The following is a 15,511-nucleotide window of genomic DNA, read 5'->3' as shown; positions in this document are numbered from 1 at the left end:
ACCTAGATGTTTAAAGGTTTTGTCTTTGCCAATGGACCATCACCTCATTTGTTACTGTTATTATTATTATTACTATTATTATTATTAACACTCTTATTGTTAATCAAGTAGTTTGTGATTTAGGCAAGGAATCGGCTTACCATATTTCTACTGGATGTATGGTCGTAGCTATTGTGTGAAATCATGTTAGTCATTGGAGTAAAGTTTCCTCTATATTTGGTTTTTCAGTTAGATACTTGTTGGATCTTCACAAATCAATCGATCTTCTGTCGAGAAGGACCCTTTTCATGGGATCGTGATAATCACATGTTGGAGGATTTGGAAGGTAAAAATTGATAAAGTGTTCGAAGGTAAAGAGGTCAAGATTAAGAGGGTTATAGGAGATATAAAGTCGTTTGCCTTTTTATGGTTCAAATATAAGTCGAAATATAAAGTTTAAATTCGTCAAATTGATGTAACTTTGAGTTAATGTAACTTTTCTTTGGATGTTGTTTGGCCTCTCTCCAGTTGTGGCTGGGGTTTGTTGATAATATACACGGTTTGAAAAAATAAAAGTAAAAACTAAAATGTTAAGCAAGTTGGCAATAGGCCAATAGCCTACTTGCCATTATAGTAAAACAAACTAACAAAGACTTCGATGAAACATAACTTAAAATTTGTTTTTTATGAACCACCTATATACCTCCCTCGGCTATAAGCATATAAAATACATATATATTCAGTTTCACTAAATAAACAAATCCTTAACCTTTATTCAACTCAATGCTACAATACCTTTTCTTAAATTCCAAACTTCACATACATAAATTGTTGGGTTTCGTAGGCCTTTTGTTGGCCCGATTTATTATTTGAAGTCCAAAGGGCAGATGGGTGTAGGGTGGCCAGACCGAAGCCCGGCCCGGTTTAGATTTCTTGCATAATAATTTACTAACCCTAGTTTAGTCTCTATATAAACAACATTATGTACTTGTAATCTTTTGTTACTCAATAAAGAATATATAGTTGCCACCCGTGGACGTAGGTCAGTTTAGACCGAACCACGTTAAATCCTCGTGTTCGTTTATTGCTTTTGTGTGTGTGTTCAGTTTCGTGTGTGTGTTTAATCCTAACAAGTGGTATCAGAGCTTAGGTTCGGATCACACGAAGAACACGATTGTAGGAGAAGAATTGGGTCGATCTAGGGTTGTATCTTGGCAGTCGTAGTCGAAAGAAACCCAGCGGTCTGCGATTTATATAATCGCACGTCCAATATTAAGCCACCACCGTAACAGTTCATCACAAATTGAATAGGCATCAAAAGTCAAAGATGATTTGTCTTATGTGATCTAAGCAAACTTCCAAGGTTCTAGAAGCTTAGTAGTTGCACAAAGAAATAAAGCAGATTGTTATTTTTTTTTTGGTGCGACGTTCTAAGGAAATAGAAAAGAGAATTTTTTTTTTCTTTTATTCCAGCAATCTTCTTCGATCAGTTGGGGCTGTTTTGTTTGGGCACAAGTTTTATTTTTGTTGTTTTTCAATTGAGCAAAGAACAGTTGAATCAATATCCTATTTTATTGAAGAACCGTTGTTAATCAGAAGAAACGATAAAGAAACCGGGAACCAGTGCTAACCGCGTTTGTCAGGTTTTATTGTTTCAGTTTAAAGTTTCAGTTTCTGATTTTCAGTTCAATATTCCGCTGCGTTAAATAGGTTGATTGTTTAACAGAGTTCAGTAGAACAGTCGTTAAGTTCAGGCCCGTGCCATTGCGTGTTTGTATGTGTTTTATCTAGTTTTTCCGTTTTAGTCATTGTCATGGCAGAAGATGGAAAGGTTTCGATACAGAAGTTTGATGGACAGAAATTTGGTTGGTGGAAGATGCAGATTGAAGCGTTACTTTGTCAGAAAGACTTAGATGTAGTGCTTGAGGATGAAAAACCAGAAAAGATGTCAGAAGCAGATTGGAAGAAGTTAGACAAGAAAGCTAGGGCTTGTATTACTTTGTCGTTGTCGGAAGATGTGGCGTTTAACATCATGAAAGAAACCACAGCACGTGGTATGATGGAGGCGCTATCCAACATGTATGAGAAGCCTTCGGCAGCGAATAAAGTCTATCTTATCCGAGAGCTAGTGACAACAAGAATGAAAGAGGGTGGGTCAGTTACAACGCATATCAATAATCTTAATTCGATCTTGTCCCGCTTAGTGTCAGTTGACATTAAGTTTGATGATGAAGTTCAAGGCCTCTTGTTATTATCCTCTTTGCCCGACAGTTGGTCGCAAACAGTGACTGCAGTTTGTAGTTCGTCTACAAATATTACTTTCGATGGGATTCGAGATCTGATTCTGGGAGAAGATTCAAGACGCAGAAGTTCAGGTGAATCATCAGGCAATATGCTAGTCACAGAAGGTAGAGGTAAGGGAAAACAGCGAGGCAGTGGGAGCATGAAGAGGAGTCAGTCTAAGACTCGTAAGGATATTGAATGTTGGGGTTGTAAAGAGAAAGGACACTTCAGGAATCAGTGTCCGAATGGTAAAAAAGAGGTGAACGTTACAGAAGACGACACAGATGACGGGGTCAGTAGTGATGAGGCTTTGGTTTGTAGTGTTGAGAGTAGCGTTGATGCTTGGGTGATGGATTCTGGTGCATCGTTTCATGCCACTCACTGTAGTGAAACGATGAAGAATCTTAAATTTGGGGATTTTGGAAAGGTTCGACTAGCGAATGATGATATTTTAGAGGTTACGGGTATGGGAGACGTTGATTTGATAACTTCAGCCGGTACTTCTTGGACTTTGAAAGACGTGAGGGTTATTCCAAGTTTGAAGAAACGTTTGATTTCAGTTGGGCAGTTGGATGACCAAGGGCACGATGTTAAGTTCGGGAATGGGCAGTGGAAAGTAGTCAAAGGGAATCTTGTGGTTGCTCGTGGCACGAAAATGGGTTCATTGTATATGGTCGGCATGTCATCGAAAGGAGTGGATCCAGTTTTGGTGAAAGACAAAATCCGGTTCACAGAATCTCGTGGGCAGAAGAAGGTTCGTTTTGCAAGTAACAAACCCAGAGCCAAAGTGAATATTCAGGATGAACGAGCTAGGAAGGTTAAATCAGTTGGGGGACATCGTGACAGTGGGAGCACAGGTCGTGTTTCAGTTACAGTTCCAGGTCGACAGTGGATTAAGAAAACCAGTATTCCAGCTGTAAAAGTCTCTCCAATGAATTACTTGCTGAATATGGAGAGTGTTTGTTCTCAGGTTATCTCAGGATCCGGTAGTTCGTTACAGTTGGAGCCGGTAGGGACAGAGAATGGGTCAGGGGCAGTTTCAGCCGTGACTGACGTGTTGGAGCTCCGGGGAGCTTCAACGGGCCTTCTGGTTAATTGATGAGAAGGCGGTGGCAACTAGAAGAAGTTTAATGTTCAGATTACAGAAGTACAATCAGGAGTGCAGACGAGAGTATTCAAGGCCTCCGAGTGGGAGATTGTTGGGTTTCGTAGGCCTTTTGTTGGCCCGATTTATTATTTGAAGTCCAAAGGGCAGATGGGTGTAGGGTGGCCAGACCGAAGCCCGGCCCGGTTTAGATTTCTTGCATAATAATTTACTAACCCTAATTCAGTCTCTATATAAACAACATTATGTACTTGTAATCTTTTGTCACTCAATAAAGAATATCTAGTTGCCACCCGTGGACGTAGGTCAGTTTAGACCGAACCACGTTAAATCCTCGTGTTCGTTTATTGCTTTTGTGTGTGTGTTCAGTTTCGTGTGTGCGTTTAATCCTAACATAAACAACCAAACGTGTGACAACTTTCCCTAGCTAACCTTCCAAATTTGAACACCACAATAACCTCCGTAGAACCACCTTTATACGCCACCACGGACACCGAAAATAACGTGGGCCCGGGCCCCTACCGCCTCGGGATCTTCTTCATAGTTCTTTTCCTCGCTGTCATCCTCTCCTACAGGTCCTACATCTATAAGAGCCGCACATACACTAGACCGCCATTTCAAGCCAGAATAGCCATCGCTTCGAACCACCACCATGCCGACAATGAAGACCACATCATAAGAATCTCTCAAGGACTTGATGATGATGTTCTCATGACTTTTCCTACGTTTGTTTATTCTGAGGTCATGTTGTCTCATAAAGGGGACACTAACAACTCTAGTTGCTCTATATGTTTGGATGAGTACAAACCAACGGATGTACTTAGGTTGTTGCCCGAATGTGGGCACTTGTTTCATGTGAGTTGTGTAGATACGTGGTTGAAAGTTCATCCTACGTTTCCGGTGTGTCGGAACTCACCATTGGTTGATGCTTGAAGGTCTAAACAAATACGTTAGGCGACATATAATACAAGTAGCAAGCGATATATTTATTTTATGTAGCTAAAAGATTCGGTTTTAGTGGACAAGTTGTGCGAAACGTAAGTTTTGTTTTTTTCTTAAATATTTGTAGTTTTATTGTTTCATATCTTTTTGTAATTTAATATAGGATACTAGATTACTGCTTCGTTTCATACATCACAATCTTATAGAAATCGATAGCCGCTAGTCAGATGTTAGGGTAGTGACTAACGATTAATCAAGATTAAAGGAATTGATCGTATTAAAATTATTTGTAAATTTTTGAAGATACTCACACCATATTTTATATGTAAAAATTTTCAATTTTGACCATACAACTATTAATCACCGACTAGACGGTGGGATACCAACTAACGATTACTCGGGAATTAATCGACTTCTAGGTACGATTTCTACAATCATGAGTATCATTTTTTTAAAACTAAAAAATAAAAAAAATTGTATTTTTAAATTATAAAATTATTATTCACTTTTATACCTTTTATCACATAGTTTGATTTGACCGAACAATATGAATTTATTTCCATATACCACAAAGTGAATTTGTTATATTTGGATTAATATGTGGCCGGGGACCGTGGTTTGTCGTTCACACGTTATTTCTACAATGATTTGATTTTGAATTGAAGATCTATTAAATGTATATTCGATAAACAAACGAATTTGTACTCCAAAAAATGCAGCATTTTTGTTTTGACGTGAAGTTAAGTTACTTGACTTTTTATGATATTTTGTTTTATTTCTTACAGTTATATCTAACATATTTAAATGAACTAGATTTATAAAATAAGCGTAAACATAATTCAGTTAAGCTATAATACAAGTTACACGATGTAATTTTACCTAATGAATTCTTTGTTATAATTGTTTTAGAAAGTTTAATAAAAAAAAAAAAGAAAACTTGATAGGAAAAACTGAACCGACGTTGAAAAAACATAATTATATAAAATGAAATGACACTCGTTTATCAATATAAAATTTTAATATTCTGCATAGTATTTTGAAAAAAAAATTATATTCTTATTTTTAGTACAAAAACGTGACTTTTATGATGAATTGATACAGATGATTAGTTTAGCTCCAAGTTATTAGATATTTTGGGTATTAATCAGTTAAAGGCCTTAAAGTGTTATTTATACGTGTTAAATCTGAAGGATGATAGGTATAGAAAAGATATATTTTAAAGAAAGGCATAAAAATTAAAAGATAAAACACAGTTAAAAAAATTAAACTTGATCTGTTTAACTAAACATGTTTGTCTTTCAACTAGAAGTTAATATAGATCATTTAAACTAAACTTAACTACGTAATTTAAAAGAATTAAATAATGTTAGAAGTTATGATGGCGAATAAAATTTTTTTCTTTTGAAATTTCCGTCGGTAGTCGGCACACGCTCGTCACGTATCATGGTCAAGTGAATTTAATAAGGGAAAGTTTGATTTGCGGGATTTGGTTTTGAGGTAGTGTGGACCCCAATTAACATGCTGCTACAAATTCTTTTTCTTTGAAATTAAGCGTATTTAGTTTATTTTTTTTATTTTTATTTATTTTTTCTTTTTAAATGATCAACGAGTAAAACCCGATTATCCGGAGTCTCCCAGTAGCAAAGGCCAAGCTCATACGCCCACAGTCACATATAGCGTTGGGTAGCTTAAGCCCACCATCTTTTATTCCGAGAAAAACCTACCGTCCGAAGGTCCATTGTGGTAAACCCCAGTTTGAATCAGATTCGAACTTGAGACCTTGCGACCTCTGTTTCAAAGCTCCACTATCCTTCAAATGCAGGTTGAGCTAAAGCTCATTAACATTAAACGTATTTACTATTTGGTTATTTATAAAATATATTTATCATTACAAAACTTAAATAGGAACGGCTATCAAGAAGCTTGCCGCACCCAAACACCACCGGTCCGGCCATTAGGTCAACCAGCCGATCTTGGCAAATATCTTTTCTAAATAACCAAAACGTAAACATCGGTACTAAATACCAAATAAAAAAATTACGTATAACAAAATAACAAATAAAAATTTTACAAGAAAATCGTCGTTCTAAAAAAATAACAAATAAAAAAATTTACAAGAAAGTCACCATTATATAAAAATAACAAAAAAAAATTTACGTCTTTGCATTGTTGTCTTTTTATATTATATTATATAGCTTTAGTTAACCAATTACCCATGAACTTTGTTACTCCTCTTATAAGCATGGTTGTAAAAATCGCGCACAAACGCCGATTAATCATCAGTTAATCGCTAGTCGATAACCTACCGACTAGTTGTCAATTAATCGTTATCTGGTCAAAAACTGAAAATTTTATATAAATTCCAATTTAGTTAATCACGATTAATCGTTAATCTCTACTCCACCATTCCACTAGTGCCCAACGAGTTCTAAGACACTGGTTATAGGTGGCCTCCAACTAGTTGACAACCAATCAAAAGGATATACATCATCATCATCATCGTACTTAGTATGTCCCATCAATAGCAAAGCTATGGTAGGGTCTGAGGAGGGTAAGATGTAGACAACTTTACCTCTACCCTTTAGGAATAGAGAGGCTGCTTCCGGCAAAACCCCCGGCTCGATAGTAGTGTTGCATTAAGCCATGAAAAAAAAAATCTTAGACCCCCGGCTCGATAGTAATGTTGCATCAAAAAGATATACATTATATTTATATATTCTATACCTTTTAAAAGCCCCTTCCGGGACACAAAAGTCAATAGCTTGTAGATCGGTGATCATGTGGGTCAAAAACCTTGGACTGCATACACTGGTTCCAGTATTAAGAAAGATGTTTGTTCAAGCCAAACATGTTCAAGCCAATGACTTGGTGGTGAAATGAAAAGGGAGAAAATTGGTGTTTAATGTGATCCATCCCATCATTTAGTTTCGGCGGCACCGAGTGATGATGAGAGACTAGGCGAGTAGACGACGGCGTTCACTAGTTGGATCCTCTAACTGACCGGGTCTTATCTCACCCCATTATCATGCCTTCATGCGAGTGTTCACGAGCGTTGGCCTTAAATGAGAGTTTCCCCCAGGTCAAAAAACAAGTGTATCATGATGTGATGAATTTAACAAGTAACTCTTTTGAATGATTCGTTGACCATTGAGAAAGAAGAATCATGTTCAAAGATCTTAAATTTGAATATAAAACAATACAACTTCAGTTCAATTAATGATGCATATGAGTATATGAATAATGGCGTTTAAAATCGATAATCAATGACTAAATTGAATGTTTGTGGAATATGTTTTGTTATTAAAAAGGAAAATTGGTTTTTACTGGTCCCAACTATTTTATTTTTGTCGGCGCTGGTCCCAACTTTCATTTTGGCTAGCAACGGTCCCAACTTTAACATTCGTTTCTTTCACCAGTCCACAACTATTAACTCCGTTATGTAATTGGTGACGTGTCCATCCTACATGTCAAAAAAACATGACATGGCTGCCTACATGTATATTACCTTGTACATAAGGTGTTTACACTCACAATCAATCCCCAATTTTCACCCGTCACACCCAAATCAAAACCCCCAATTCTTTCAAGAACCCTATTATCCGACACAATTAACCTCCACAACTTGCAAATCGCGGTGAGTCTAGCGACGTCGTTTGGTTGAAACAGTTTCACGATCTGCATAAACACATCAAGAGGTATCCGATCGAACTCGCTGGTGGAGGATGAACACATCATAATCTGATCGGTTAAGGCTCTGTGAGAAATAGAATAGCTTGCGTAGGTTGAATTAGACAATGGATGTGGAGTGTTTTTGGTTGAATTTGTGCGGTTAGACACCGATTCTCAAATTTTTTTTGAACAAATTCGACATATTGAAGCATAATTGTTAACTGATTTTGATGAGAAGTGTGAGTGAGTGAATGAATGATGGTAGCGGTGGTCAAATATGGCGGGTGGTGGTAGTGATTAGTGAAGGAAGTATTGAGGTGTCGAGGCGGGATGAGGATGACTGTTTGATATGATTATCGTGTGATTGATATGACTGACATGCAATTAGGGTTCTTGAGAGAATTAGGGGTTTTGATTTGGGTGTGACCAGTTAAAATTGGGGATTGATTGTGAGTGTAAACAAAGGTAATATACATGTAGGCAGCCATGTCATGTTTTTTTGACATGTAGGATGGACACGTCACCAATCACCTAACGGAGTTAGTACTCCGTTAGTCGCGGACCGGTGAAAGAAACAAATGTTAAAGTTGGGACCGTTGCCAGCCAAAATGAAAGTTGGGACCACCGCCGACAAAAATGAAATAGTTGGGACTAAAAAAAACCAATTTTCCTATTAAAAATATATATTAAGTTACAAGTTGAATAATTACAGTCACTAGCTTGGTAAAGATGTGTGCTTTAAAACCAAACAATTGTTGATTCTAGTGTTATTTGAGACATTGGATGAAATATGGAAGAAATTAGTTGTTAGAAAATGAAAGTAATTAATAATGTGTTTTCGAAAAGCAATAATAATATGATTGCAACTTAAATAATAAGCTAAATATAGTTTGATCTTGTTTAGAATAAACCCCCCCCCCCCCCCAACCACAATCGCCTGGGGGTGGTGTTCACCCAAAAAATCGTCTCGGAAGTGAGCATTTGTCGCCACACTACGGATAGCCTTAGATGGTGGATAATTTTCTACAAATCTACTTATACTTGATAGACAAAATTTAAGGGTAAATTATTATTTAATTTGTTTACCTTGTAACATTTTAGTATCTTTACTATGGTAGATAAATATTGACTACGTTTTTTAACAACTAAAAAATTACAACTAAATTAACTAACTCGCTTACTTAATCTGAAGCCTCAATTTCTAAAGTTACAAAAGTACCCATTACACTACCAATTAACATAGAGTCAAATGCCTTTGATAATGACATTCTAAAATTCAAAACATCTATTAAATATTTCATTTATGGGTAATGTGTTTTGGAAGAAAATGAATTGTATATATCAAATTGCCTATTAATGACAACTACATGCGTCAAGTGGATAGTGTAACGCACAGTTTTTAATAAAATGAAATATTTGTCCGATTTATTTAAAAAGAATGGCACATGTAAATGGTCTATCTCCTAGTTGAAAACTAGCTAATGGATCTCGAACGAGCAATTATATTATTACTTAGCAATTATATTATTACTTTTGTGTTGTAACATGGTTAAAGTGTCATGTCATTGTTATATATGCAATAAAATTTTAACTAGCTCACTCCTTAACATGGGTGTCATTGGTTAACTAACTAATTAGAGCATTCACATCCCATCCCTTAAAATTATGTATGGGGAGTTTGTAAATTATAGGGTGGGGTTGTGAGTGATTGTGAGTGTAAATTATAGAGTGGAGAGAGAAATGTAGTGATTTTTTGTAAATTTGGGGAAACATTTAGGGAACATTGTTTGCCCCTATTTATTTTTTAATATTTGTTGAATTGGTTGTGAGTAAAGAAGAGAGAAAACTGTATTGATAATGTATAAAAAATGAATTTAAATGAACTAATGTTCATGAATAATTGAACATAAATGAACAAACGGTAATATGTGTATATGTTGGTTCATTTAACTAAATGAACAAAATGTTTTGTGTTAACTAAATGAACAAAATGTTTTGTGTATGTATGTATGTATGTGTTTATTTATAAAAGAAAAGCAATCATAACCAAACTTGTTGCCAAATACTTTTCTAATCTTGTGAGTTAAAACTTTAAAGGCTCTTCGATTCAACGTATGATTAGCTATATTCCATAGTACCAACGTCACTGTTTCGATTGATCAATTATTCAAATTACTGCAAGATAGCATGTGGATGTGGACATATTTGCAAAGAATAATCATTTCATTCAAAAATAGTGACATGAATACATATGGGATATTGTAATAGAGGAGAAAAAAATTAATTTTATTTAAATTTTAAGAATTAAAGTAATTATAATTCAAACATTATTTATTTCCGTCCCATATAAATGAAAAACCACCTACCCTATTAGGGTATGCCCATGCAAGAATTAATAAATTTTATTTGTGTAACTTACTTATTCTACAGTTCTACTTTGCTAAGTAAGTTCCATTTTTAGTCTATTTGACAAAAATAAGTTATATGCTTGGCTTCAACAATAAAATAAGTTGTAAAGGTGAATCAAACTGAGTCGAGTAAGCTCAAGTTTAAGATTCTAATTTTGAGCCGTGCTAGCTAAGTATAAAGTTCGAGTCAAGCTCAAGCACACACTGGCTCTGTTTAGCCTCTTAACAATATTTAAGTGCTGGTCCCGTCGCATTAGACGTACACCTCAACCTCATTGGTATATGCATTTAGTTTGGGAAGTAATTTAGATGGTGTAATTTGCAAGCCCGAATGAATTATAAGGCTGTCCTCAATGGTGGGAGGGCTTCGAAGCCCCTCCACCGTGCCACGTAAGCACCGGGGGCATCGAAGCCTCATCCCCGCTATGGTAAAAACCCCTCTTCCGTGCCCGTTATATATATATATATATATATATATACATATGTATGTATGTTTGTGAGAGATAGAGAGAGAGGGCCCACTAAAAACTCCTCTTCTGCGCCCAGCTTTGCAACCACCCTGAGCAACAGCGACCCACCATCAAAGACGCCCCTTGGTGGTGTTAAGCGCCCAATGACGCCGGCCAACTCAGCCAACCCCGCCCCATAGTGGGTAGCCTAATAAGGGACCTAGTAATGCGCTTTACACGCAGAAGTCAAGTGCTTTTCACAGTCTCAAAACACGTGTACCCCCACACATGTGCTCCACGACTTATAATGTTACTACTTTCTGCTTTAATACTTGCACGCCATCTTAATATTGTCAGACACGCACGTGTTTGTTTTATAGCTCAATATTTGACTAGACTTTTTGTTCCCCAATCTCTCTTCTTTTCCAACTTCCACTTCACTCTAAATAAACCAATGTACTATTTCTTTCCTTTTTAAAATTTACTATAATGTAAATAATGTAAATAATTTTTTTAATATTCAAATATTCTTGTTAATTGTTAGAATATGTGTTATGGAAGAGTTTAAAGAGGGTTTATGTGAGAAAAAAATTTGTCATATAAACATTTTGTTTACGCACACTTTTATTCATCTTCGTAATGTTAAAAGTCTTAAATGAGGCTTTACTGAGGTTTTATGTGAAATGTGGTATTGAGTTGAGGTGATTTATTTCATCGGTTATATATTATATAAAAAAAAGAGTTTAAAAATCAGCAAATGGTGCCCTACGCCCTCAACTCGATCCCATCTAGCGTCCCATCATGGTGGTGTTTGGGCTGCGTAACCGCAATCATCTATTATTAAATATTATAGAAAATAAAAAAAATATATCAAATGGTCCTCACGTTTGCGACTCCAGCTAAACTCCTGTCCCCCGAGCCCCCTCTAGCACCCCTCCATCGCGGTGTTTGCAACCTGCATCCAATGATATGACACCAATTGCGAAAAGCGTGAAAGAGATTGTAATTTGCTTCTTGTTATAATTATTTGATCTATGTATATACATATATACTATACGTTTTTGGGAATGAAGTACTTATCTCTTTATAAATTTAAAAGTGGCTAATCCAACTTACCCGTGACCTTATAGTTCAATGGTGTGATTTTTGTCTCACGTAAAAGTGTTACGAGTTTAAATTCTTTCGAGCGTAAGACTAGATGGATTTTATGTGTAAAAAACGATCGTTGAAAAAAATAAAAATAAAAAACTAAATGCATGATCTTGAAAAGGAGAGCATTACTGGCAAGTGTTGAAAAAAAGAGGAAAATGCAACAGTAAAAGGTGGCCGCACGAGGGGGGATCTGTTGGGGGAAATTTCAGATGACTCACAAAACAATTATTTGAGCTTTTTAACATTATGGAATATTTTTTTCAAAGAGTAAGTTAATTGCTTTTATTTATATTTTTTAAAAGATAATCATCTCTACTTAACTGATATTAAGTGTAAATATATGTAAAATTGTAAAATCCAATTTTATATAGATAATCATTCTGAATTCATGCTGAGCTTAAAGATAATGTTATGCTATAACTGTTAGTGTGTGTGGTAATAGGACTTATCGCATGAAGTTTGCTATTTTCTAGTCCGGTGGCATAGCTAATGCCACCAAGATCTAGGCCACACACATAAAACCATTGTGTAGATGCTCTAAACTAATTCAATCAATCATTTATGTTAGAAAGTCACTGTCTACAAAAAGGGAAAGGCTGAGATTGAAATATGGAAATCAAATCAATCTTTCCACCACTTCATCGGATCATGAGGTTCTCTGTACATACTTTTCAGCTAAGATATACCAAACTCACCACTTGCAAAATATATCCCAAAAGTATACAAATAAATTTAAAAAACTTTTTGTATACCAATAATAACATGTAAAGAGAAGAATACCAAGAAAACACATTGTGACAGTATATTTAAAAATTAGAAAAAAAAATCACGTTGTTATAAAAATGAGTGTTAGAAACCATGAATACGGCTTGATTTTTAACAAATAGAGCATAAATGGAACATAAAGTAAAGGTTATAAAATAAATAGAAAAAGAGAGAAAAAACCATGCGGGTCTGTTATTGGTTGAGGATTTTTTTAATACAAAACTATATTATGCAAATTATAGGAATTGGACATACTCTCAAAGTCTAATTGCCACTTTCACTTTGATGGGGTGGTCAAGAGGTTTTCTTTAAAAGTTTTCTTTTGGGTAGTGATCAAGTTTGAATTAATCGATGCACACTTTAAAATATGGGTAGTATCATTATAAGTGAGATTTAAACTTAAGTAAGATGGATTGTATAAGATTGATAATATTTTTTGCACGTTTAAAAAAATAAATAAAAAATAAAAAAGACGACTCAGTCTCGACTGTCGACAGCTTTTTCTTTGAATACAAAAGGCTAATCCGTACACATGCATTCTCGTATTCAAACACACGACCCACTACAACAACGTACAAGTTCCAAATTTTAACTCCATAAAAACCTATGACCATCATTGCCGTAAAAATACCTACCCTTTTCCTCTCAAAAAGGTATATATCTATCACCACTCAAATTGGTCATTCATAAGTCTATCTTACTTGATAGACTTGGTTTAAATGGAGGTGGAGGAAATCAGTAGGAGCAGATCAAATAACAAGACAAGCGGGTGTAACGAGCAAGAAACATGCAACAGATCATTCGGGAAGAAGTGTAGCCATATAGCAAAGAAGCAAAGAGCTAAATTCTACATTGTAAGGCGTTGTATAGCCATGCTTGTATGTTGGCGTGACAAGGATAAATACTCCCTCCCTCACTCTCGATCTCTTATTATATATATGCATAATAAATATTTCTCTATCTTTTCAGCTTTCTCCCTTTTATTTATTGATTTTATTATAAAATATTCTGTCCCACCATATATGTTCTTAATTAATTAGTTAACTATTCACAACAAACAAAAAGAACTCTAATTGGTTTCTTCGAAGTTTATAAAGTTCTGTTTGATGTATATGTTCTTTGGGTTTTTAATACAGCTTTATGGTCTATACTTCTTTCTTTCTCTCTCAATAGAGAGTGATATATGTATATTCTGATATTATACACTCAATGAGTCTCCAACTGTAACTTAAACTGTAGATATGTGGAGCCCATTTTTAATTATAGACTAAAGAACAAATTTAGCAGCTAATATATAATCTTATTGTTGTTTTTGCTATTATTATCTATTTAATATAACAGAATATAATTTAGGAACAAGAGAATAACTGTTTCTCTTTTATTTTATTTTATTTTTTTTTATGTGTCTTTTTGAGTTTTTTTAGGGGTTTTCAAGAACGTACATGTTACACCCCGATCAAAGGTGGCGGAACATGCCGGGGTGCAACGGATTGCTCAAAACACAAGACACTATTAAAGTGACAATATTTAATCAACTCATTTTATTCATAAATCAATAAACAACACATCTCGTTCATACAAACAAATTGAATACAAGTAAACAATTATGTTTTTCGTTTTACTAATATCCTAAGAGTCTTGGTAACGTTTTTCGTCAAGTCCTCGAGTCAACAAAAATCAAACCTGTAACATTTCATAAAATAAAGTTTATTAACACAAAGGTTGGTGAGCAATTCATAAGTTTGAGTATATAAGTATATAATAATAAAAAGCCACAAAACTTGTATACGAAACAATAAATAAACGCCATAATTTGGATAAAATCGCTAATAGACTTACGTTAGCGACACCTGTCATAAGAGAATACCAGATGGTTCAGGATTTAATAGAATATCGTTAATTGCATTACGTTAACGACACCGTGCTATAAGAGAATACCAGATAGTTCACGGATTTATAGACTTCCACCAACCAAAAGCGATAAACACATAGGCAAGTAAGCATAGAACACCAAATCGAGCAAATATTTAAGTAAAGTATACAATCACGTTTGTGGGTTTAATGATTCAAATAAATAAAGCATTTAGTTTGATAATTATGAAATGTCACTCCAAAACGAAAGATGGAAAAAGGGGTACGAAAGTACTCACATTCAAGTGATAAACTTGATTTGGTAAAATGACGAGTAACCGGAAGGATGAGGTTTAACGGACAAGTCTAGATGAAAGGAAGTCTTGTATTAGGAAGGTTGTCTTAAGAAGTCTTAAATAAAATAAATGATAGGAATTGTAAACAATTTAAATTTTGAGGTTTAAAAGGTAAATATTTAAGAAAAACATAATAATAGTCCTTTAAAAAAGTAAGTTTGTTCGAAACCAGGTTAAAGCATCTAACCTTAATATTTACTTAACCAATGTTAAGTAATAAGGTGGGAAAAAATGCAAAATGCAAGTTCCTTCGGAATATAGACACTAAAACGGGTTTTTAACGAGTGTCTCGGGTTGTTGGTTCGGGTCTTGATAATTGGTCAAAACCCAAAGTCAATTTTCCAAAATAATGAATGTTATGAGATAACTCAATAAAACTTAATAAGACTTAACCAAATATGTAGTTATATTGTTTTAGAACTAACATCGTCCGTTAAGCGAGTGTTCGGTTTTTGTCGGTCCAAACTTTGTTATGAGATTAAGTTGGATCTAACATTCCCAAGTAATTAAGAAAGTGATTAAAAATCAGTTTGTTAACTATTTTTTAAAGAA

Source organism: Bidens hawaiensis, unplaced genomic scaffold (assembly GCF_021521415.1).
Source record: "Bidens hawaiensis isolate Kalapana, Puna unplaced genomic scaffold, B.hawaiensis_p1.1 tig00026178_1, whole genome shotgun sequence".
NCBI lineage: Eukaryota > Viridiplantae > Streptophyta > Magnoliopsida > Asterales > Asteraceae > Bidens > Bidens hawaiensis.
This window is presented reverse-complemented; position numbering follows the sequence as displayed.